The following is a 26355-nucleotide window of genomic DNA, read 5'->3' as shown; positions in this document are numbered from 1 at the left end:
CAATTTTATTCACTAAGGTTTTTAAAGGGATACGAATGGGCTCAGAGAAGATCCAGAAATTGTGTGTTGTGGAGGAATTGCATTATGATAGATGTGAGAAATGGTTGATGGCTTGTAATATTGTGAATTTGTTTATTTAACACGAAAACGAGATAGGAGACAATTGAAGTTTACATGGCTGAATCAGATAAGACATAATAAAAATAGTGTAAAGAACTAATATACTAAGTTCATTTTTTCCTGCTATGGTTGAAAATGTGCAGAGTGGTTTTCAGCAACGGGTTATAGAAGATATGACTTGTTTTAAGAAAGAATTGCATAATTGTTATGGTTGAAGGATAAATTCATTAAAAAACATGTATTATAATTATCTAATTTAGCAGGATTGAGCATTTTTAAAAATAAAAAAAGTAAATTTAACCTGAGAGAATAAAGAAGTTAAGCTATGAGTGAGTATATGGAAGCCAACCTATAGGTATGAGTGGTGAATTTCGTGGTGCTCCTATTAGCACTGCGTTAGTCAGTCTAAGAGACTGTGGCTGTAGGGTTGTTTTTCCTGCGGATACTCCAATATTCTCTTTGCAAACGATAAAAAGTTGATCGAGAAAACATTTCAGTTACACGCTCTGGAAAGGAATAACGTATAAATTTGTGAAATTCATGGAGTTTATGCAGCCACCCCGGAAGGTCTTAGATGTCACTGATGAAGAGAATCAGCTGTATGAATTGCCACTAGATATCGCTGACAGCAAAGTGTCATTGCATTAGCGAACAGATTGCACTAAATCTTTCATAACTTGTATTTTCGCTCAGTGTTTGAATTAGAATTGTACATACAACAGTAAACACCAATCAGTCCAAAAGAATAAAAGTAAATGCAGCAAGCAAACGCAAATCTATTAATAATAATTTCTTAATTGTTTACAAAATCAGCAAACAAAAAAACACAAGAACAACTATTCATTCTTGATTACTTTTCAAAGAAAACCTGTGAAGAGGATTCAGATAAAAACAGAAACAATAAACTGGAGTGTATATTTTCTATTCTGCGTGGAGAATAAAGAAATTAATCACCAAAATTTTAGTAGAAATATGCTTAATGAATGTTGGCAGCATTGTATTTGTAATTTTATCGGCAAAAGTTTAAGCAATGAAGAAAAATTAAATGTACAATACAAGAGAAGTTTTGGAAACCTGCAGAGAGTTATGTGTTTCTTCCTCAATTTAAGGGAATGCAAAAACAACCAAGCGAAAATAGTTATAGATAACTGTTTCACCAAGACTCATCACTCGAGACCAAAACTAACTATTGAGCACACAATATCTATCAAATGTCTCCGTAAAGTTTTTCACCATCGGAGCACTCACAACTACCTCTGGTTGTGAGTGCTCCGATGGTGAAGTTCATTCCGCTCATTCATTCATTACTAACCACACTCCTACGCAGCTTCCAGAGGTGATTCCTTGACCTCCTTCTCTTCATATATTGAAAAATTTCTTTTCTGTCAATCTTTCAGAATTCCTTTAGTAACTTTAAGTTTCTATTATGGGCCATCTCTTACGCCTGTTAACTAAACTCGCAACCCACACATCTTCAATTTATCCTCATATGGAGCATTCCACAGAACTGTCACCACCTTAGACACACGTCTCTGAATCCTCTCCACGACCTCCCGATTCCCAAGAAATCCAGGTGATTAAATCTGTGCACAGCAGTCAAGATATGGAGAATCATAACCTTATAAAGAGGGATAATAATAATCTCCCTATCTTTACTTGTTTGTGTGTTTTTCAACATCCAAGAAATCCATTGAGCTATTTTACTAACTTTTGCAATATATCCTCTGAACTTCAACTCTCTGTTCACAATTACCCACAAATCCCTATCCATCAATTCCCTGCATTCCAATATCATTAGTGTGATGCACAATATATATATATATATATATATATACATCAACTTAACCGACTGAGCTAGCCGGGCATTCATGTTATTATCATCAATTATTTTTTTAAAGCATTGTATATTACTGCCAGTCGATTTTTTAGGTCAATCCAGCATTCAAAATTTTGTTTACTTTATTGATAAACTTTTCTTTTTTTTTTGTAACTTGAAAAAAAAAATTAAATAATGTGAAGAAATAAAAATATCACGATTTTGAAATTATGGACCGTCAAAATCATATACGTAATACAGATCAAAATAACTCTTACTATAACATTATAAAAAAATCAAGTGGATATTAAATCCAGCATTATTTCAAAGCCGAATACAGAAATTATACAAGTTTCGTATGAAATTTGACGATGCAAAAATTATAAAAAAGCAAGTGGATATTAAATCCAACATTAATGTAGATTTAATATCCTTGAAATTCGAAATTCGAGGACATCGAAGCACAGGTCGATTTTTTGCAAATGATTTCGTAGAAAAACATAAGCAACACGGGCATTTTCCGGCAACTGTTCTGGTTTACAATTGATTCAGGCGATGTTTCAAAATCGTACTTTGAACTGTGAACTTCAAATGCCATTTTATTTCTTGATACGTCCAATTAAAATAATCAACGGTTCTAAGGAAAGTATCTTTCAAAGTAGTGTGGGAAAGAATAATTCACTGGACAAATTCCCCATATGTATCCTCTGGGTGTACATATGGGGAATTTGTAATTTAATCTGGTATCTGTTCACAGCGTATGCTCGGTTAGCCTAGTGGTTTCGCGCTTCGCAACCATATGCCTAGGGAAGGAGTGTCCTAGGTTCGATTCCCGTCAGCGACGTGAGGAGCTGAAGGATTTTCCTCTGCCATAGCCAAGTTAGCCGGTCTTGGGCGTAGACAGCAGTTCCCCTCCCCCCAGTTTATCCTGGGTTTTTCCTTCCGCAAAGCAGGCAAACCGGTCCCGTGAACACACGATTCGACAGACATGGGATACTACCGGGAATAAGGAGCAACCAACCTATTCTGGGGGACTATCGGTTTCTGAAGCTTACGCGGTATAATGTGTAGGCCTGTGCGAAAGCGTAACATACGATGTTACGCTTTCGCGCGATGATGATCATCTGTCACAGCTCCAATATTAATTCACTGTTTGTATTCAGATTGGATGATGAATGTAAAGAAAAAAAATGAAAGCGAGGGAGTATTTTTTGCTTATTTTTCTAACTTTTTAGATGTGTGAGTCTTTACATTTAAGATATCTTAATGGTTTGTGCTTATGACAGTGCGGCAGGAATATCGTAAGAATTTAACAGCATATAGCTAAAATTTTAGAAAGGCATGCTGATGTTATCCAGCTACATATTCCCTTAATCTTTTAATATTCAGATGGTTATTAAATAAGAGAAATTATAAACTGTATGGGTATAAGCAAATAGTGTTTTTTTTTAATGATATGTAATATCGTTCAAGAAAATATGAATAACTTTGTACTCATCTGCTTCAAAGCATACTTCAAAAAAATATTTGTCCTACACGCGGCATTGAAAGGCACCATCCATGATGGTAACGATTGAATTATTAAACCCATAGAAACAATTCGTGATACGACATTCTGCCTCTAGAGCACAAATACTGCTAAATTATATATATATAAACGTTTATGCAGATATACGTAAACGTCATTCATGCAGAGTGTATACAAAATACTTGGTCATGTGCGTCACCACGTGTACTAGACAGTCTCTTTGGAATGTCTGAGAAGTCTTGTACGGACAAACGGAACTTCCTGTGCGCAGCGATCGACCGAAGCATTTAATGAAGGCTGTTTACGACTCATATCTCACCGAACTATGTACAGGGAATTGAAAAGAATCAATATTGGCAGTCGCATGCCTATACGGAAACCACTGCATCAAATAAAGTTTCTAATTCAGTGGTCGATATGTGTATTAAATAAGCAGTTATAATCTTCGTCATTTGATCTTCTAGAAGCAATCGAAATGACCAAATATACTGTTGAAGGATTAAAAGAAATAAGGAAATACACTGATGAGGTATTCTCCGATACACGAGTGTGGTCTGAAAAGTTCTCGGCCTCGATTACAGATGGCAAGATTTTTTTTTCTAAATTGGTACATCTGTCATAAGCATCTATGTGAAATTGCAAGTCATTCTATCAAGTAGTTTGTTTTATACAGTTGTCTGAAGCAAAAGTGTTGTCTGTACCCCTTGAAATGAGTAAAATTGAGTATCGTGCAGTTATAAAATTCTTTGTAAAACGCCAAAAGAAATTCATTCGAAGTCCATAAAAGTTTATGAGCACTCTTCTCCTTCCTTTTCGACAATTAAGAAATGGGCTGTTGAGTTTAAACGTGGCCGTTACCAGCCTTGAAGATGATCCACGTGAAGGACGTCCAAAAAAGTGTAACAACACCAGAAAGCATTGATCAAGTGCACGATATGGTATTGGATGACAGGCGAATCAAAGTGCATGAAATTGCTGGGACTATGGGCATTTCAGAAGAACGTGTAGGATATATTTTGCATGAAGAATTGCTCACTGCAGATCAAAAACGCACTCGCATAAAAATCGCTGAACAGTGCTTGAAGCGTTTTAACAAGAATAAAACTGAATTTGTGCGTCGATTTATTACTGTGGATGGGACTTGGCTTCACTATTACACGCCAGAATCCAAACAGCAGTCAAAACAGTAGACAGAAGACGGTTGTTCAGCGCCAAAGAAGACAAAGTCGGATCCATCAGTAGGAAAGGTCTTGGCATCGGTGGTTTGGGATGCCAAAGTTTATCAATTATTTTAGTTTATCAATTGTTTATCAATTATCTTGAAAAGGGTAAAACAATAACCGGGGAATGTTATTCCGATCTTTTAACCAGACTAGACAAAAAAATTCGTGAGAAAAGACCCGGTTTGCAGAAGAAAAAAAATCATCTTTCATCAGGACAATGCATCTGTCCACAAAGGTGTTTTGGCAATGGGAAAATTAAGGGATCTGCACTTGAATTGTTGGAACATCCACCCTATTCCCCAGATTTGGCTCCCTCTGACTTCTATCTCTTCCCAAAACTAAAACTCTTCCTCGCTGGTCAGCGTTTTTCTTCGAATCAAGAGGTGACTGCAGCTGTAGAGGGGTATTTTGCAGATCTTACTGAGAACCACTACAGCGACGGGATAATGGCCCTGGAATAAATGTATTAGTCTTAAGGGAGATTATGTTGAAAAATAAAAATAATTTTGAAATTATAAATTCGATTTTTCATTGTTAGGCCGAGAACTTTTCAGACCACCCTCGTATTTAAAAGAGCTACATCAATTTCATAATATTTGATTGATGAAAACGTAAAATTACAATTCCTGGATTATCAAATCGCCAAATTCACTGAATAGTAAAAAATAATTACCTGAAAATTATTATGGAATAACAATGTTTACATCGATGTTAGCCTCTACTACAGCCCACTTAAAAGGAACATTTATTAAACATAAAGAAATTCTGCAGTCGTTAAATATTTTAATTCCTGGTCACAACGAAGGCGTCAATAACGAATCCAGATTAAATTTTAACAAAATATGCTTAAGATTTGGAGAAATGCCGCGTAGTTACTTTATGAAAGAAGCCGGATTTATAGAAGCGAAAATTTAGTTTTGGAGAGAGAAAGAGGGAGAGAGAAAGAGAAAATGCTATCTTAAATCAACAACAGATTGTTTGCGATGTTCCTAAGAACCACATTCAACTGAAAATAGTGTCCATTCTATCAGTCTGAACGCGCATTCCATAAAGTTAATTTTAAAATTTTAGATTTCAAATGAGTCAAAAAATATTTACGAAATTTAATAACTGAAAACATAAAAAAAAAAAAAAAGTTTACGAAAGGAAACGACATCTAAAAATGAGATTAAGTAGGCTTTGTTTTGTAATATGTATATGTAACAAAACATCTGTGTATATAATTTTTATAGCATCAATGCATATGAAATATGTCACCTACACCATTTTTCACTCCTCCTCCTCCTTCACCTCCGCCTTCAAGAAAAAATCCTAGCTGTGCCTCTGCAAAATACATTAAAGATATGCAATTCTTAATAATTTCAAGATGGTAAATTATGGCATGTTGTTGAACGTTATGGTTTAAATTATTATTTGCGAACGAGATGTTTTTTTTTTCAAAATTAATATCCTAATGAATTATATTCTTCTTTGTTGATTCGAACTTTAAAAAAAAAAGAAAAAAGAAAAAAAAAGTAGGTTATTTTCTGAAAGTGGTTCGGAATTAAAATCGAAATCAAGATTGTTACCTAGAATGTTAGTAAGCCTCTATAAATTATTAATCTTTATTAATTTACAAGTCGTGAAACTCTCTCGAGATTCTAAAAAGTTAATCAAAATTCCCAAACATTGTCATCCAAACATGCTGAAACCCCTGAAAACTAATTGCTATTGCATAACACCTCCGTGGTGTTACATGACTCCTCGATGGAGGTCACATGTTATACGCAATCTACTACCCTCTACACTCTACAATCAATTATCTGCACTGCACGATTTACATATTGCACAGTATTTTTGTCTGTTAAATGCGTGTGTTTCTGGCCATAAGTTTTTTTTTAGATATTTAACAAATACTCTAACTAGAATGCTCTTTTTCATGAATTTATTTTGTAGCTGGTTTTCTTTAGCTCGCCGAAAAAAAACGTAATAATAAATATCTGACCAGTTTGAAAATTGAGAATTTCTTTCAAATTTGAAAAGAAACAGTTGAATGATGAGGTTTTGGAATTAAACTGAAAAATTGAAATTAAAATTTATTAACAATGAATAAGTGCAACAAAGTATTACAACAATATAAATGATAATGATAGCTAGCAAAAAAGTAATACTACACATGTTATAAAAATATCCTATATTATTATTCATGCACCAAATCCTGTGGTACTCCGTATTTTATTATTTTTGTTGCGGTATTCAAGGTCCGGTATTTTGTTTTCTGTTATTTATCCCCAGGTACGTTGCGATGGCGAATGAAATTTTTCACTTCTTCCCAAACATACTCAATAGCATTAATATCACAATGATATGGTGGTAGCCTCAAAGCTAGAAATCCATGCTCTTTGAGCATCGTGTCGAATTTAAATAGTGTAGTCGTGGGCGAGTTTCTTTTGACCAAATTAAGCAATTTAATTTTTCGCATATCTGGGGAATGAGAAATGTTATTTGCAGAGAGCCAATCCATAAGAACTTGCTTCTTATTAGACCAATTTGGAACTTTGTTTAATCGAATAGAGTGATATGAAGCATTATAAATTATAATTTGTAATGCTTCATATTTAGACGTTTCTGGAAGCATTTTTAGGAAGGTTTGGAATCAATTTTTCTTCTGCCCACTTTTCGAAGATCATAGAATTCATTTGCCCATGGTAATCTCCAGTAGTTGAATTGGCTTTGTATAGTAAGTTTGAATTCGGTAAAAAAAAAAAAAAAAATCATTTCTCCACCCGCACACAAAATTATTATGCGCCGCAGGGCATCAGACTGCCAACATTTTCCATAAGTTAAATTACTATCAGTCCAAATTTCATTTAGATACACAATCGGTCTTTTCTCCTCCCTGAAACGTCGTATTGCTCTCAAATACTGCGTTCTAGATTAAACAATGTTACTTCGCTCCATGATAAGTTTCCTTTTATTCTGGGACTTTTTAAAACAAAATCCGATTTCATGAAGTATTTTCCTTAAAGTTTCTCTTTTCCAAGGAAAAATTTTTTTTTTCTTTAAGCACAGGAATCAATTTCGGAACAGTTGGCACTCTTTTCTCGACCACGTAAAATTCGTGAATAGCTCTTCTTATAACGTCTACATCAAAATCATTCAAAGCTACGGAAACCGTAGCTTTGAATGATGGTTTTCTTTCTCTGGCGCTTTTTTTTTTTTTTTTTAGCAGATTTTGGCTTACTTTCACCTTTTGATTCCCTACAAATTCTTTTAACAGTCGACCCCGATACGCCCGCAATTGCACTTGCACGTTTTGACTTGGGAAAGAGGAACAAGGAGACTGCCTCTTAATGATTCTATTTCGCAGAATGTCAGCACATCATTCAATATTCTTTTGCAAGAGCTACTGAAACGTTTAACAACAAAACTTGTTGACTGTACTGGATCCATCATACAAATTAATAATAAAAAAAAATGCAAAAACAGCGACAACAAAAATCAAGCTACTACTAGTACAGCGACAGACAAGAGAGCACGTGATATCGCATGTTGGCGACCAATTCGTACATCCTTCGTTTCTTTCTCCCCTTCAGCATGAATCGACTATTGTTGACAAAACGCCAAGCAGAGATCTACAAACGGTGGGCGTACTATAGTGGCGCAAATTGCATATAAACAGTGGAACTGCGCGACGGACAGTGCCACATTACGCTAATAGTTCGCATCTCACTATGACGTGAATATGCTTGCGCGTGTAGCAATATGACAGTGTGGTAAACACAGTGCTGCTAGCGTCCTTCGCCTTTCTAAGTGCTACAAGATGGATTTTTTATTATTTTTTATACAAAATAAGAGAATTGTATAGGATTGTTGATGATAAAATTAAATATTACAGGCAAATATAAATAAATTAGTAAATATATTTATATATCGAGAAAAATTGGGGGCGCTGCAGTTCCGCAGTGCCTATGCACGAGCCACTCCTGATTACAACAATGGCGTAAGTGAAGGCTTGTTGCCAACGGAATTCCAAGAAAGTTGTGGTTTGAAAGTTCTGCTTACTTCCTTAAATTAATTTTAAAAAAAATTTAAAAAAATAGGATTTAAATTTTTATACACATAGATGACATCATCCATTTATAATATTTCCCTATTGAATAAAATAAAATAAAATAATAAATAAATAAATAATAATAAGAAATATATTTATTGAAATAATTGTATTAATAAAATATGAAATGTTAAAATCCATTAATATCTGTCAATAGTCCTCTAATACTGCAATCTTGCTGTTATTATTTTTTATTTATTGCAAATTTCTGCCCAGTACAATCCTTCTTATTAAAAATAAACTAAGAACTACTGTAGTATTTAATTATTTTCATTGTCATTTGAAGAATGAGAAGAGAAAAAATATTATTTTAATGGTATATTTTTTTTCCGCTTTTCCCGGCAAAGTTGTCAAGAAAGCTTCACAAGTACCTTGTGCTTGATAAGAAGTACTTAGAACACATTCTTCTTCCCGCATCTTCTCTTCTCCACTATTGTTATGGAACATTATCGGATAAGGTGGCATGTTCGGAATGTGAAACCTCTCAATTAAGAGATGATAATGTTTAGTGAAGTGGTATAACACACTTATGCTTTTATCATACTTTATCCGTCACATTGTTTCGATTAAAAGTCAGACAAGGGCATATTAGATATTTAAGAAAACTGTAATTAATAATTTTTTACATCTATGCACATCTTGATGTACATGTATACAGAGAAATGTCGTGAAAACTAAGTGGATTTTACTCCTAAACTATCTGATTATTCTTTATGAAAAATGCGCTGTCTCACTCAAAAACGCACCAGCAGTTTCTGGCAGCGCCTTAACGACACGCGTGGGGGATCAACTTAGATCTCTAGATAATAACTTAAATGCCTTGCAGCATTTTGATGTAATTTGATGTTTTTTTTCGAGGAAAAGCAATGAGTTTTGCAGTAAAAATGATGCGCCTAATTTTTTTTTTTGTTGTTGTTCTGTCCAAGTTTCATTCTCAACAACAAAAAAAGTGGGAAAAAAAGAAATAACAACAAAAAAAAAAGAAAAAGAAAAAAGAAAAAATAATAATAACACGATAATTGTGCATATTGTACAGAATCCTGAACAAAATAAGATTAGGTTTGTGTTTTTGTGATTCTTTTGTTATTCTGTTTAGCATAAATTGAAGTTCATCTTATACTACCCAGGAAGCTAATTGGCTAAATCAAAAACTCCATGGATTTGGCACTCAAAGTTATTTACCTCCTTATTGGTCTATAGAGAATATTAATATTCTCTATAGACCAATAGACCAAAAAAATATGATAATGTAAATAAAGTTAAAGAGCTAGTGAAATTTTTAAAAAATTAGTACACTGAAACGAAGCAGTAGGAATTTGAATCTTTCATCAAAAGATAGTATTTGTACTTCAAAAAATTCGCTATATAAAAACAAAACAAGCAAACATAATCTTGTTGACTATTATGGCTTAAAAGATTTCCCGGAAACGCGAGTTTTTCATTCCGCAAAACAGGCAAACTGACCAAAAGAACACACGCAATTAACAGATATCCCTCTGGTCTCATAGACTTAGTTGTTTGGACTATAATTTCTAAACAACAGCTTCTTTAAGATCTGATCTGTTAATCAAATATCTATGGTTGAAGACGCATATGAAATGCCACAACAACGGAGAAACAACTTTGAGTGGACTCCAGACATTTGATTGGTATTCCCAGAGGCAATTTGTCTGGTGTCAAGGCAATGCCAATTTTTTGTTCCTGACGCGGAAGGTTTTGGCAGAAGTCATCACCTCTCTCCCTCCCCCAAATGAACTAGAATATTATCAGAACCATGATCCAAAGCTTCGAGATATCGTATATTGCATTTGTCCCCCGTCATACCACTCTGAGTATCCAGGAATCTTCCGACTATAGATGGTATCTCCCCACAGTATCCCTATGGATCCCCACTCGCTTTACTTAATGCATTTGTTCTAAGTCTGACAAACGTCCTAAAAGAGACAATTTTTAAGGCATTGCAGATATACAATTAAATATGACACAGCAAGTGCTGGTCATTCTCAAACCGAGCTATAAGAGGCGCATTGAAAGCAACAGAAACGCTTGCATTGCTGCGTAGTGTCTGCGCTATTACTTTGAAGGAGCAAAGTTCTGGATCAGAGTTTTTTTTTTTTTTTGCTATAGCACAAATTAAAAATCTGCAATGTTATTAGTGAAAATCGAAATATTAATAAATAAATCTTCCTTATTAATATCTATTTTAAATATTTTTTAATTTATTTAAATTTTAATTTAGTTCTTTACTTCTAATTCGGTGTATTATTTATTATAATTATACTATTTATATTAAAATCGAAATATTATATTAATAAACAAGCAAAATAGATATTTTCCAGTGATTGTCTCTCTGGAAAAAAATGAATTCTGAATCTGTAGTTATATCAAAATTTCTGTGGAAATACACTTTATATGTTTTTTTAAAAACTGTATTTATTTATTAAGATCATATGATTAATGTCCATAACATAGTATTGGATGCTGTTTTTAATAGTCTCATCCATTAAATGTTGGAAATCTTCGGTATGACAAAAAAAAAAGTACTGAACTTCGACATCTCCTTTAGTACACGCGCTATGGGATATGCCGTTCGACTGCATGCACGTTAATAGAAAAGCAAGCGTAGAGTCTACGCCATTACATTTAGCTGTAGCAATGGTGTTGACTTGGAAGAAAAGATGTTTATTGTTGAGCATTATTTCGTTCATACGGAGTTCACAGAGTAAATGGTCCAAGCCTACGACATGTTTGTGAACAGTTTGTTCGTCGTTTCCGTAAGCGTTCCCCCAAGCAACAGTGTCATAATTGCCTTAATCGAGAGGTTCCGACGTACCGGGAGTGTTCTGCCGCAATGCAAAGGGCATTCGGGGAACCACGAACTGTTAATACAAATGAGAATCACGGGCATGTGCTGGAGCAAGTGTTACAGTTTCTGAAACGCAGTCAACGCCAAACAGCGGTAAAAAGTTGGAATACCGATGCGCTCACTGCAGAGAATCCTTAAATAGCTGAAGCGGTTATGTAAACAGACGAACCTACAGGTTTCTTAGTTTCAGGAGATCTGAATTTGTCCAAGAGAAACAAACCTCTTCACAGCGAAAAGGTCATCGCATGGTGTGCGGCCATGGCATAATTGGGCCTACTTCACTAATAAGGGTGGTATAACCGTGACCTTGAATAGCGAACGCTATATATCGAGAATGTGTTGGTTCCGTTCACCCAGGATTTACATAGGATGTGCCGTGCATAAAACATTCCATTTCGTGCACAAGTGCAGAGCAACTCACACATATCATCCGGTTCTAGAGCCTGTTTATCAGAACACTTCCCAGGGGGGGAGGGGTTCCTTTCGAAGTTCACAGAATCCCCGTACTACCTTCCACGTTCTCCTGATCTCACATATTTGATGCCTTCGTTTAGAGTATGTTGAAGGAATAGGTATTCGACCATGAATACCCATTCCTTGAACTATGAACACCCGAGGGATGTCCCAACTCTTGTTCTCCAAGATGACAGAGAACCTTCACATGCGCTACGAAACCTGTCTTGAAAGACAAGGTGCCCGTTTCGAGCACTTAATCTACCGTGGTTAATTCTTTATTCGACCAAGATTACACCGACAGTTGTGGATGTTTACATATATTTCTTTGTTAATAAACCGTTTACTCCATAACATATATCGTTGTAGTTATTCAGTACTTTTTTTTCTTTTATTTAAATTAAGGGGATATTAAATCCCACATTGTTTTAAAACCGAATAAGAAACTCAAAGATTGATATCAGAGAGTTTCATACAGAATAAAACACAGCGTACATTTCCTAGGAAATGTGTTTTACATTATGGAAAATACCAAGAATAGCGATCAGAACTTTACTACGTACTAGGACTACTTGCATTAGCTAACGCTAGTAATGGCCGATACTTTTATAGTTTTTTATACTATATTCGGCATGAAACTCTCTGATTCCAATCTTTGAGTTTCTTATTCGGTTTTAAAACAATGTGGGATTTAATATCCCCTTAATTTAAATAATGTTTATATCGCCGAAATGAAGCCTATTGGCTCTTTATATATAAGTAACTTTTTTCCTTTTCTTTTTTTTCTTTTTTTCTTTTTTTTTTTTTTTTGCGCCGTACTCTATAACAGATTGGTTCTACACGTAAGTAGATAATCAGGAAATTCCCATTCTCAAGAGACCAAACATGAATTTTTCGTACCATGCGTCACTACATCAAATCTTCAAAAATCTTTCCAGTGATCTTCTATGAAGTAACTGTTGAAATCTTTACTTTTGTCCAAACTTCTTATTGTTGATGCAGATTTTCCTTGTTATTTTTTGATGATGGATACCTTGATATTATTCATTACTGTCTTCTACGGATACAGCGCATGAGGTCTTACTGCAAGTCTTACTATCTCTTTCTTCCATTCTGTTCGTAAACTGAGAATACTCAACTTGTCCCCCCCCTTTTTTTTTCCATCATACTTTTTTTCCTTTAAACTAACATCTTTATATTTGGGTAGTATTAGCTTTAAAGAATGAGTTCTTGGATGGGTACAAATTAAAATCTTGTGAGGACCATGGTGGTCTAGTTGGTCAAGTGGGTTAGCGTATCCACTCTCCAGCCAAATGGCTGCAGGTTCGAATCCAGCCGAGGTCATGGATTCTTTGGAGGGATTCGAACCCCTATGAGGTATGGGACTGACCATACGGCGTTCCAGTGACGTCACATGCGAATAACTAAGTACGGTAACCAGTTTTTCACAGGAATAATCTACAGAAAAGAAACACATACTTCATCTTATTTTGTTACGGATTATTTTTTAGTGTACAAATCATGATAAAACTGTCTTTCTTTCCCCCCCCCCCTCAATCGCTATTTTTATGAGACATACTGTACACAATATCATTGTCTCTATCAAAAACTGCAAAATAAAAAATAATTTACAGCGATCCTCTCTCTCTCTCTCTCTCTCTCTCTGTGCTCCAGTTTCGTATAACTTTTACGAAAAATTTAATAAACAAAAATAATTAGAAGATATCTACAGTAATTATCCGCACACTAATAAGTTGATACTTGTTTCAGACGCGGAATTGCTTGCGAAACGACACAATTAGCCCCAACGTATCATCTTGGATAACAATTCATTTTCATTAGGAGAAAATTACTTGAACAGAAAACCGTTGTTATATTTCGGGAAATAATAATCCCTTGTTTACAAGGAATTTAGCAAACTTACTGCAGACTAATAGGCAGTAAGCTGGTGGAAACCATGTCATAAGGCATTTTGAAAATTTGGTTTTCCAGTTGGCAATTAACTTCACAATTAAACCTCCTCAATTAATTATCAACTTAGTACAGTACTTCAGTAAATATGCTTACTGTGTAGTCAAAAATAATCGAGATTTAAGAAAAATATGAAAATTGTCTTTCGTCTCCTATTAAACAAATCTGATTTAATGTCTTGGGTTTCGAGACAGTTCCCCCCCTGCAATTATTATGCGACTGACTATCCAATTTAGGATTTTCACGAGCACTAAGTCTAGGAAAATAGCTGTTGATAATGAATTAAATGCAGCTGCTTATTGTAAAAACAGACTGCTTTGAGCTCAATAATAGCAACATATAATTTCGATTATTCTGAATATCGTGACTTGACTTATTGCTCTTGACACCTATAAGGTGCATGAGACATTCTCTGAGGCCACGAGTTTTAGCGTGCCATCCTCTTCGATCCAGTGCCGCTTCTCTTGCTTTCCCCCAGCTCGACCATCCTAGTTTGTTTCGTTCTTTGATTGCCATCCGGCGCCATGTCATTTTGGGTCTTCCCCTCTTCCTTTTACCATCAAGTGCCCACGTCAATGCTATTCTTGTGTGTTCTGATGTTGGTATTCTCAATACACGGCCTATCCATGTCCATCTGCGTTTCTTTAATTCTATTGTAATCGGTTTGGTTTTGGTTTTGTTGCAAATTTCAATATTTGAGATTTTATTTGGCCAGTAAATTTTGAGAATTTTGCGAAGACATTTTGTTTGGAAGGCATGGATCTTATCTTCTTGTTGTCTGGTTAATTTCTATGTTTCACTTCCATAAAGTAGTGCAGATTAACAGTTGAATTAAAAATTTGCACCTTTAAGTTTGATTTTATATTGGATGATTTCTAAATTTTCTGTAAAGTTTTAAATGCATAGCAAGATTATTTTTTGTTCTTATTGCAATGTCTTCGTTAGTACCACCTTCCGTGCTGACAGTTGCTCCGAGGTAATCAAAAGTGTTTGTCATTTCTACTTGATTTCCATTTATAAAGATTAGGTCATTATTTTACTGTTGATTTTTAATATTTTGGTTTTCTTCTCTTTGATGTGTAAGCCTATTTGTTTAGCAGTTTCCTCTAACTTTGCTGTCTTAATTTTCATGTCTTCAAGTCTAGATGATAGTAGTAGTAATAGTACAATGTCGTCAGCATAGTACAAATCTTCTAATGTGGTGTCATTGTTTCATCTTATTCCAGTTTTCAGGCTTTTCAGGGTATGCCGCATTATCCAATCTGATAAAAAGTGTTCCAGACATGACACAACTTTGCTTAACACCAGCATTGATGTAAACACTTTCGGAAGCTTTTCCATTCAATAGAATTTGTCCTCTTTTTCAATCACACAAATCTTTTATAATATTTATTATTTTGCCAGGAAATCCTGACATCACGGTCTGATGAAAATATTAATAAATTATTTAAGTGCGATTTAAATTAGCATTGATCACTCGAAAATAACAGTCAATACAAGAGAATTCGTTTTCAGTCATGAAATGATTATAAGGTTAGTTTAAGTTCATGAGTGGAATAGTCCATAAAACTATATAAATTTAAAAAAAATTGCCATAGATAAGAATCAATAACAATAACATGCCACCTGTATGTCTGGAATTTCAAGGCATTTCGAAACATGCCACCTAATGTATATATATGTATGAGGTAACATATAGTTCTGAGTTGAGCTAATTAATGTTTACAAGACACTGTGTTTCTTCAACTTCTGGGTTTAAATAATTGTATTTATAAATAAAACGGAAATTTCTGTTTCTAAATAAAACGGACAGTTAATGAATGTGTATCAGCTTGAAACAATAAATGAAGGTCAAGTGTTGTTTATAATTAATTACATGTCATCTGAAGGTGAGATAGCAAGTCTCGTATGGTGATCAGAGAATTTTTTTTTCTTTTCTTTTTTTTCCCTCCAGAAAGTACAAGTCATAAGAGAAAAACACACAATTTTACAGACAGAATATACTGGCCTTATAGCCTTAGTATTTTTCTCCGAAATTCCAAACAACGAACATCTAATTAATTAAATTTGTGGAAAGCACAGATGTTTAAACGTGGAGTTGGTGTTCAAGTTTTATGAACACACACACACACACACACACACACACACACACACACACACACACACACACACACACACACACACACACACACACACACACACACACACACACATTGATGTTTTATGAAATTCTTCTTTTCTAATAATCCTGCATGGCAAATCTGGGAGAATAACTTACTCATCATTTGAAAAAGACCCGGATTTGAATTTCGTTTGAATCACATTTTATGTATATTTAGTCTAGACTACATTGCACAGCTAACGTGAGAATATCAGCTATATTTCGTATTACAAAACAGAATGCAATATAAGCATTTGATAGATAAAACACGCTGTAATAGGCCTTACGATCATAGCTGTCGCAGTGCTAATTGTCAACAATCCATGTTTCAAAAAGGAAACTAATATTTTTCATATTCAGAACACCAACTATCTGCAAGCGATGTAATTCTGAAATATTGGTCGTCAAGAATATTTAAGTAACAAGTGTTATGTGAACACTTCTTACTTAACAGAAGTTAACAATAAATCAAATCGAATAATAAATCACTATTACGAGGAATTTGTCTAATTTTCACTGATTTAGAAAGTCGCATATTTTACGCAATATTCTTTGTGAGCACATGACCATCATCGATCTAATTTTTTTTTGGTCTATGAGGAACTCTTTTAGCCGTAACCGTTATTTAAAAAAGAAAAAAAGCTGATGTAATTAGCGACTGCAATGGAAGCTATCCGGTATTTCTTCTGGCGGTCTAGCATTGTGGATCTTCAGTGTTGTCTGAAGGTTACACAGGTACCTTAAATTTATGACATTGTCATATTTATTTATTTATATTTGTGATTAGGAAAGGAGCGAAATTATTTTATTCAACCAAGAAAACAATAAATTTCTTTAAGCACTGCATATATTTAGAATGAATACTAAATATGAGTATATGAATATATGTATACTAAATTCCTCTTATTTTATAGCCACACTTGTTTCGGCTGCAATTCCAGTAAGTCCAATCCAACCTTAATTAAATTTACGTGCACCTGTTTTAAAATAATACTCAGCACATAAATTAGTGATGCATGAACTGAAGATAAAAGAAATAAGAGGGGGGGAAATATTACAATTTGTATGAGTAATTTAGTTTCCTTCCTCTTTATTCATTTTCTATATGATTTACTAAGCTTCAAGTGTGCATTTAAATCTCCGAGGTTTTGAATAACGATTTACCCACAGTGAGGCATATAAATTAAAGTAAATTGGAATCGCACTTGTTCAACATCAAAATCGAATCAGTTATTTCTATAAGTATCTTCATACAAATCCCAAGGTGCTCATAAGGTAGAAAAATAAGTGGTTGCCTCCCCTAATGAAATGAAGGAAGAACCACGAATACGCAATTTCCTAATTCCATTTGGTACCTTCAACCTTCCTTGTTACTCTTCCGTGTAATGCCAGAGTACATTAATTCGGCGATTAAAACTCGTTTGAAACGACTCTGACAGATTTTCGTGTGATTCCCTGGTGATTACGGATACACCGGCAGTAATTAGAAACGCTAGCTCCATGTGATCTACATTAGGAGATGAAGCATTAGCTTCGGAACTGTAACATCGCGCCATGCCTACAGGCGAAAGGAATTTCGTTAGCATCTTTTGATCAGAAATAAGTCATGCTACATTATTTTGCCTCAAGTACCGTACAGTTCTCGAGATTTGGAAATTGCAGTAACCATACACAGGGATTGGAGGAAAACATCTCACAAGTCAGCTATAAAAGCTGTATAGTTAATCATGTAAATTTGCTAAATTGCGTTTTAATTTAACAATAATATTTATTGCTTTTAAATACTACAAGCCTATTTGTAAAATAAAGAAATAAACACGTAGTTTATATAAAAGGCAGACGATAATTTTAACCATGAAAATTCGCTTATATTTTTATGAAATCAACTATTAGAATAAAGGCTTTCTGATTCAACAAAAATTGCCAAAATAGTTTTCACTGCATTAAATAAATTCAGGATGTTTGAAGTGCTGTTCTCTATTATCTGAAATTATTATTATTTGACACCTCCAGGGAGTCCAAAGACTCATCGAGGGAGAGTGTGCCAACAGCATCGAACGATTGGTCTCCTTCCAACTACTAACCGCTCTCAAACTTACTTAACTGAGCCATTAGTAGCAGAACAGTTGTTGCTTCAAATGCTTGTCTGAACTATGAGCCTGATAGCCTGGTACAGTATTGTGGAACTACACCTTTCAAATGCACTTTTTTCATTACGGTTCTTAAATAAAATATTTCCAAACAAATGATTTTGTATCAGACATTAAGGAGTTTAAATAATAATAATAATAATAATAATAATAATAATAATAATAATAATAATAATAATAATAATAATAATAAAGACAGTAAAATATCTCACCATATGAATGATAGACAGCAACTGAGAACTGAATCTGTAGGTACCATTGCTAGAATATCAAAGCTTACTAATTCCACCTAAAGACAATCACAAACATTCATGTCCACTGTGGAATTCAAACCTACAGTCTCTTGGTTGGAGAGTGTATGCGTTAATTAGGATGATTTTAGTGATTTTACATGTCAAATTTCCATAATCTAATTGATTTTACTCTCCTGATCCAAGCACTTGTTTCGATCAGATAACTGAAATTATTCTTGCTGGCTTTAATGTGTGCCTTTATTCCCCACTCTATTCAAAACTCTTGTCCCAATTCAAGCGTGGTTCTCCACCAGGCGTGCAAAAGCAGTTGAAGATTAAAAAAAAAATATATATATATATATATATATATATATATATAAATAAAAATAAATAAACAAATAAAAACCAGCATTTTATCCAATTTATTCATCTAAAGGGAGATAAAGGTCAGCCATGAAAGTATTGTCCCAATGCCCTTATCTCAATATTCTCAAAAGTGACGGAGAATTTATCAACAACTAGCTTCCTCACTACATTTTAGTTTACCTCACCTACCTTTGGATGATACAGGGAATAGAAAGATTTGGAGAAATTTATACACTATGTCGCTCTTGATATTTCCAAGGATCATGATTGGTGTCGAGGTTTTTCCTTTGTAAATATATTGCTAGCTTTCACTTTCGTTGTTCATTGCAGTATGTGGATGGCGTCCTCATCAGATTTCTTTAACAATGATTGACTGTCTCCCCCTTTCCTTCTTTCCCATATTCCATCAGCAGGCCGGCGGAAGCGGGCATGCAGAGCATGTGGTGCATGCGGGCGCCGCTACGAAGGGGGCGCCGCCGCCGAGGCACCGTTCATAAGTTCATTTTTAACAAACAAAATTTTTATCATGAAAACAAAAAATTCGTAGAATGATCAATGTTAAAATAAATAAGGCCGGATACACCGAATAAAAATTTAAAAAAAATTGTATATTGCCGCCTCTTTGATCAGCTGGCTGTTTACAATTTTGCAGCGAGAGCAGGCTAAATGCTTGCCTGCAGAATGTTGTGTCTACTGCAGTCTACCTAAAGTGAAATGGTGAACGGTTTTTATGTGCAGAAACGAACTTTTGTTCGTTTCTGCACATAAAAACCTGTACAAAACATTTGTTGCTAGTTAACCAGTCATATGGCATGCATCTCAGTAGGCTACTGACAGTAGCGCAGTGCGGACTATTATTTCATCTCTGTGTCGTGTTGTGTAATAATTTCTTGTGGTATAAAATAGAAATGGAATCAAAAATTTTAAAAAAAAGTTATCCGGCGCTCAAAATCGTAAGTGTCATGCTGCAAAAGAAGCAGATATTAAGAAACGAACTGGGGCTCTTAATAAACTTGTTAAAATATTAAAATATTCTGATGCAGATTGTAACCAACTCGATACATCAGAAATCAGAGTTGAAGAACTGTGCACATCATCCAGTTTGCATGAAAGTACTATTGCAACTATTGAATAAGATAACAAGACGCATGATTTAAGTGAAAAACAGTTAGGAGAAGATTTAGTTGTAGTTGACCACGAAACTAACACATTGTTAGTCTCTGTAAATTTAGAAGATCCAGGTGAATGGAAATATTGATGAAAAATTACGAATTGTTTTAATTGAAATGGGGCCTGTTCAAAAGAAAAATATAATATGTCCCAGAAATACATATGGTCATAAATTTGGTGATACGTGTTATAATAGAAAAATGATAAACGGTGAGCTCGTGCCAAGAACATGGCTCATTTATTCCGAAATTTTAAATTCGGTTTTTTGCTTTTGTCGCAAACCTTTCGTAACTTCTGAATCAAGTAGTCTTGTAGAAAGTTATAACGATTGGAGAAATGTAAGTACAACTTTGCATTGACATAACACTAGTTTAACTCACATGAAAAATTTCTTACGGAAGTACTGGTACAGAAGTTCGACGACGAAAGAAGACACGACAATTTGACTACGAGCATCATGACGAAACGCCACAATCGCCTGAAGATAAATTGAGAGTGAATATGTTTTATACACTTCTAGGCGTTGCAATGTGTTCGTTAATAGAACGTTTTGAACAACTAAAAACATATTATGATAATTTCACTTTCTTGTATAGATTACTACAAATTAATAACGAAGATTTACGAAAAAATTATGACGATTTAGAGATTCTCTTGAAGGACGGCGACAATAAAGATGTAAATGCAATAGAACTATATGAAGAGTTATGTGCTTTCCGGGATATTTTCCAGAAGGATAATTTAAATATTCAAAACTCTTTCGATATTCTTAATTTTATTGTGTCCAATAATTATCTTTCCCTAACTTTTCAATTGCTTTAAGAATACTATTAACCTTACCTGTTAGTGTAGCGAGCAGTGAACGTTCCTTTTCCAAGTTGAAATTGATTAAAACCAACTTAAAAATAAGTATGTCACAAAAAAGGCTTGTTAGTTTGCCGTTAATAGCTATTGAAAATGATATATGTGTGGAATTAAATGTTAAGACCATTATTTCTAATTTTATGAATATGAAATCAAAAACCCTAAAATTTTAATTAAAAAATTTGAAGTATATTTATGTAATTTAATTTATTTTCTGTTATTCCGTAAAGATGTTATTTTTTGAATATTTATATTAAATGTGCTAATTATTTCTGAATTCATTTCTTATTTTCTCATCTATCTTGAGTTTCTTTTATTTTCCTAAAAGATAGTTCCACTTATAAATATTGTTAAAATTTTTTACAAGCTACTAAGAATTTAGTAACTTGTAAAATGCAAGAATTTTTTAAACTTTAGTTCAAATAAATTTTAACTTTAATTAAAATTCATTTTAATTTTGTTAGCGATTCGGGTCGGTGAGAAGGCTATAATCCCTGTATCATTATATTCAACGATTAAAGCGAAGTGACTTTATCAAAATTTGCTTTAACTTTTGAGAATTCTTTGAATATTCGGGTTTTTAACGATTATCCTGCCTAGTCAACACCTCCGGTTCGTTACATTTAGCGAACCAACGTGTGGCTGTTCTGTCAAAATTTATTTAAGAAATTTGAAATAATTTCCATTTTTATTATCGTAAAAGAACCACACACGCCCGGATCGTTTCAGGGGCGCTTAGATAGACATTGCATGCGGGCGACAAAGACCCTAGCGCCGGCTCTGTCCATCAGGAACATCAGGAGTCTGTAAATGCTTTCCATCGGTTCCTTATTCTTGCTATCGGTCTTAGTTCAGCAAAACTCTTCTCAAATTCTATTAAGTCGATCTCCTGCGTGTACTTTTAGGATGGACACGCTTTCTCTTTCCTTGTGGATTCCATTCCAGGGCTGCGTGACAGATTTCTGCACGATCTTTCGTAAGCGTATGTCCAATCCTTCTAAATTTTTGTTTCTGATTTCAAGGTTGACGTTTTGTTGATTTGTTCTTTTTCAGAGGTCTTCGTTAGAAATAATTTGTGGTCAACAAATTCGAAGTATGCTCCACAGACATCGGTTTATGAATGTTTGTAATTTTCTTAGTATTTCTTTTCAAACCAACAACGTTTCATATCCATATAAAAGAACTAAAAGAACTGATTTAATACACGCATTAAATATTTTTAATTTTGTATCTGTGTGAATATTTTTCATTTTCCATACTCTACTAAGTTATGCACTTCTTGCCTTTTGAATCCTTATGTCAACATCTCTAGTTGCTCTTCCACCTGCAGATAAAACACTGCCGAGATATGCAAAATGTGAAACAGTTTCGATTTTTCCATTTTCAATCGTAATTGGTGCCTTGCTGTTCACATTGATTCTCATTTCTTTTGTTTTGTTTGTATTTATTTTCAAACCAACTTTCAATTATTCTTCCTGTAATGTGGTTGGTTTTTTGCATGTCTGTGAGCAATTAGACATATATCATCTGCATAGATCCCCAAAGTTTTAGTTATTTTCCATGATATTTCTTTGGCATGTTTCACTGCTGTCGGTTCTAGAATTTGATCTAGTACCAGTATAAATAATAAGGGAGATAGCAGACATCCTTGTCGCACTCCAGATATAGTTTGAAGATAAAGTTTGAAGTGTCAGATATCCATCATGCAGCAATGGCATTGGCATTTGTTATATCCTTCTTGTATGAGGTTTATTATCTTCTGTGGCATTCCTTCGTTTCGAAGTGTATTCCACACAATCTCTAGCAATGGAATCGAAGGCTTTTTCATAATCTACAAACAGCAAATATAAAGGAGAGTTAAATTCACACGAATGTTCGATTATTATTCTAAAGGTGTTAATGTGGTCTATACATGATCTATTTGGCCAAAACCCAGACTACTCTTCTCATGCCTTCATCTAAAATATTAAAGATTCGTGAAAGAATAATATGTCAAATCTCGAAATATTTCAAACTTCGAGATTTGACATAATCAAAGATAATCTAGTGCATTTCAATGCTGTCGAGATATATTTCCATCTTGTTGCCCAGAAGAAAGACCCAATGTTCACAATACTAGCTTTCTCCTGCTCAGCTCCTCAGACTTTATAAATCCTAAATCCGACAGACTTTAGAATATCATTCTCATATTTGTATTGATGCACTCAAAACCTCATAAGAATTATTGATTATTGACATTAGAAAGCAATCCGCTTAATAGATGTCTCCCCTCTCTTTCTGGTTACTTTGTCATAGGTGTCCTGTTCTAGACTATGAATTTTTATATGTAATTTTATGGGGCCTGTTCCAAAGAGCCCGTCACGACCATTCTTCCGATTTCCTCTATTTATTTATTTTTCAATAAATATAATCCCCAGCTTTTCAAGAAACTTCTTAATAGATTCCGTGAATTCGTTTCGACAACGTTGCATTTTTTTTTTTGTAATCTCTCGTGGTGAAATACTGAGTTTTAATTCATAAATATATTAAACATTTAATCAAGAATTGTGAAGTATCTATATTTCTTGAATTAGCTAACTGAAATGAAGTTTTGATAATAATGCATTTAATACTAAAAGTTGGTTCTCTGTCACTTTTGTCACAAGATACGTAACTGGATCCCGTTTTCTTTGTTATTTTTTTTATTGAGATTTGTAACAATAGCCACGTGACATAAAAAGCACTAATTAAGATCGAAATACTGAATCTTAAATGTTCTAGAGCAGTGCTTCCCAAACTTCTGGATGTCAAGGCCCCCTTGGGAAATATTAAAATAATTCACGACTCCCCCCCTCGAAAAAAATCGTAATATAGATATATATTATTATAATAATTTTTATATTTATATTCAATACAAAAGATACACAGCGAGTATTGCAAAAATCAAATGCAAATATTACATTTTTAGCATCTTACATACACATTTGACATGCCACATTATATTTTTATATAGATAGATATACTGTTTTGTACATTTGCAGTACAAGCACATGAAACGTAAAACGATTAGTAATAAAGAAAGAATTAAAAACATAAAAGAAGCTTAATAACAATTTAATGTGATGGATGTGTTTCAATACTGTTACACCAATATCAGGTGAAATATTTGAAACTGCAATTCTTAGAGTTCTGCTTTGAAATGAAACTTATATGAATAAGCATATATTTACTAATATTCATTAAGCGCTGAAATACGCAGGAAGCAAAATTCGTGAACCCGCACCAATGTGTGATTTTTTCCCATTAAAACATAAAAAATAACAAAAAAAGAAATAATAAATAATAAAACTTAAATACATTTATTTTAAGATAAAAAAAAATCTACTTAGTCTTAAAAGATTTTAAATTTGATGAAAAGCCAAAACGGCTATTTTTTTTTTCTGGCGAGGTTGATATAAGTTAAGGGGATAAAAATCCCTTATTGTTTTTCAGCCAGTAAGATCGAAAACTACGATCTGTAACGTTTCATGCCGACGAACTGTCAGCGTATCCAAGCGTAAGTGACCACTTGGTAGTGCCACACCACGGCAACTCGTTGCAAAGGTGGAGCAAGCTCCCTCACTGTTCTTGATATTTTCTCATAATGTAAAACACAGCTCTTAAGAGATGTAGTACTGTTTTACATTATGAGAGAGAGGTCACTACCCAGACCGGTTTCAACCATCCATCAACCTTTTTTGGTTGATGGATGGTTGGGAAGTAAAAAAGGTTGAGACCATCAACCATCCATCAACCTTTTTTGAGGTCTCAGCTGAGACCTCAAAAAAGGTTGAAACCGGTCTGGGTAGTGACCTCTCTCTCATAATGTAAAACAGTACTACATCTCTTAAGAGCTGTGTTTTACATTATGAGAAAATATCAAGAACAGTGAGGGAGCTTGCTCCACCTTTGCAACGAGTTGCCGTGGTGTGGCACTACCAAGTGGTCACTTACGCTTGGATACGCTGACAGTTCGTCGGCATGAAACGTTACAGATCGTAGTTTTCGATCTTAGTTTCCCTTACTGGCTGAAAAACAATAAGGGATTTTTATCCCCTTAACTTATAGATTTTAAATTTGTTTTCATTATTTGACGGCCCACCTCAACAAAACCTATGCCCCCCCCCCTCAAGGGGGTCGCGTCCCACAGTTTGGGAAGCGCTGCTCTAGAGAAGTAAATAAATCTTGCAACACAAGATGCTTCTTTCTCTCTCTTTCTAAAAAAAAAAAAAAAGGTTACATAGAACGAAGATTACCTTACATTACTTTATCAAAGCATTCCACTCGGGGAAAAAAAAAAAGAAAGGAAGTTTCCAGTAAGCGACTTCGAGAACAAATATTAATTTTACCCCCCCCCTTTATTAGTCTGTTCATGTTTATTACGACTAAAAATGAAAAAAAGTAATTCTTTAAAATTATGGTATTTGAAAGTAATAAAAAAAATAAATAAGGAAATAAAAGGCGTTAGCTGATTTATTTATTTATTTTTTAAAAAATAAATCTATAAAAGTAGTTAATAAAAAACTGATAAGGAATAATAAATTATATTTAAAATAACACGTGTCATAGAAGATTATCTTTTCATCTGAATTACTATTGACATAATTTCAGATATAAGGCGTTTCAATTTATTACAACAAAATAAAGAAACGAAAAATAATTCACTTACATGCATAGGGATTCAAAAGGACCATTTTCATGAGTATCGCATTAATTAAGGAAAAGTCTTTAGGTTAGAAAAATAATATAAATTTCACTTATAAATCAAGTGAGACGTAGGGCGAGGATATTGTGTGTTGTGTCACTGTACACACACACACGAGAAGTCGAAAAACCTACTGCAGCACGTGAGTATTCTTGGGAAAGGACACTTGAATGTTGGGAAGTAAAAGAAATGTATTGATATTTGGGAAATAAACATTTTCCTGATTTAAGATAATCAGAAAGTTATTCATGATCTTCGATAGCATGCAGAGATCTTGTGGAGCTAACTTCTATTCAACATAAGTTTAATAATGCTGTTGGGTATCCCGATAACATCACCACAAACCCAAAAGTGAAAATGTTAAATTAAAAATATTTTTGTTTTTATTTTATTATCATAATTTAGATTTATTACGCGCGACTGTTTTACTATTGTTTCGCTATAGGTGTTCTTTTTTTTTATTATTGATAAAATTCATTATTTTATTTCCATTATATTTTAGTCCCATTTAATGTTTATGTTCCATTTTCGAACTATTTTTGTTTGTTTTGAAGTTGCTTTACTATGTTTATGAGATATTGTTTAAAAATGGAAGCAGACGACACTCTACTCTACTCT

The 26355-nt window shown here is 33.9% G+C and overlaps 1 long non-coding RNA gene across 1 annotated transcript in view; it reads right to left on the bottom strand.

Moving 5' to 3' along the window:
* LOC150103251 (uncharacterized) overlaps nucleotides 1-26003 on the bottom strand; it is a 41027-nt gene extending 15024 nt beyond the window's left edge. Inside the window, exon 1 of the long non-coding RNA XR_016548772.1 lies at nucleotides 25702-26003. This is a non-coding gene — a long non-coding RNA (uncharacterized LOC150103251). The remainder of the gene's footprint in view (nucleotides 1-25701) is intronic.
* Nucleotides 26004-26355: the final 352 nt, after the last annotated feature.

The sequence above is a fragment of the Typopeltis vanoorti genome, chromosome 9, assembly GCF_054136105.1.
Source record: "Typopeltis vanoorti isolate ZY-2024b chromosome 9, IOZ_Tvanoo_1.0, whole genome shotgun sequence".
Taxonomy (NCBI): Eukaryota; Metazoa; Arthropoda; class Arachnida; order Uropygi; family Thelyphonidae; genus Typopeltis; species Typopeltis vanoorti.
The sequence above is the reverse complement of the archived record's forward strand: the minus strand, read 5'-3'. Positions and strand labels throughout refer to the sequence as shown.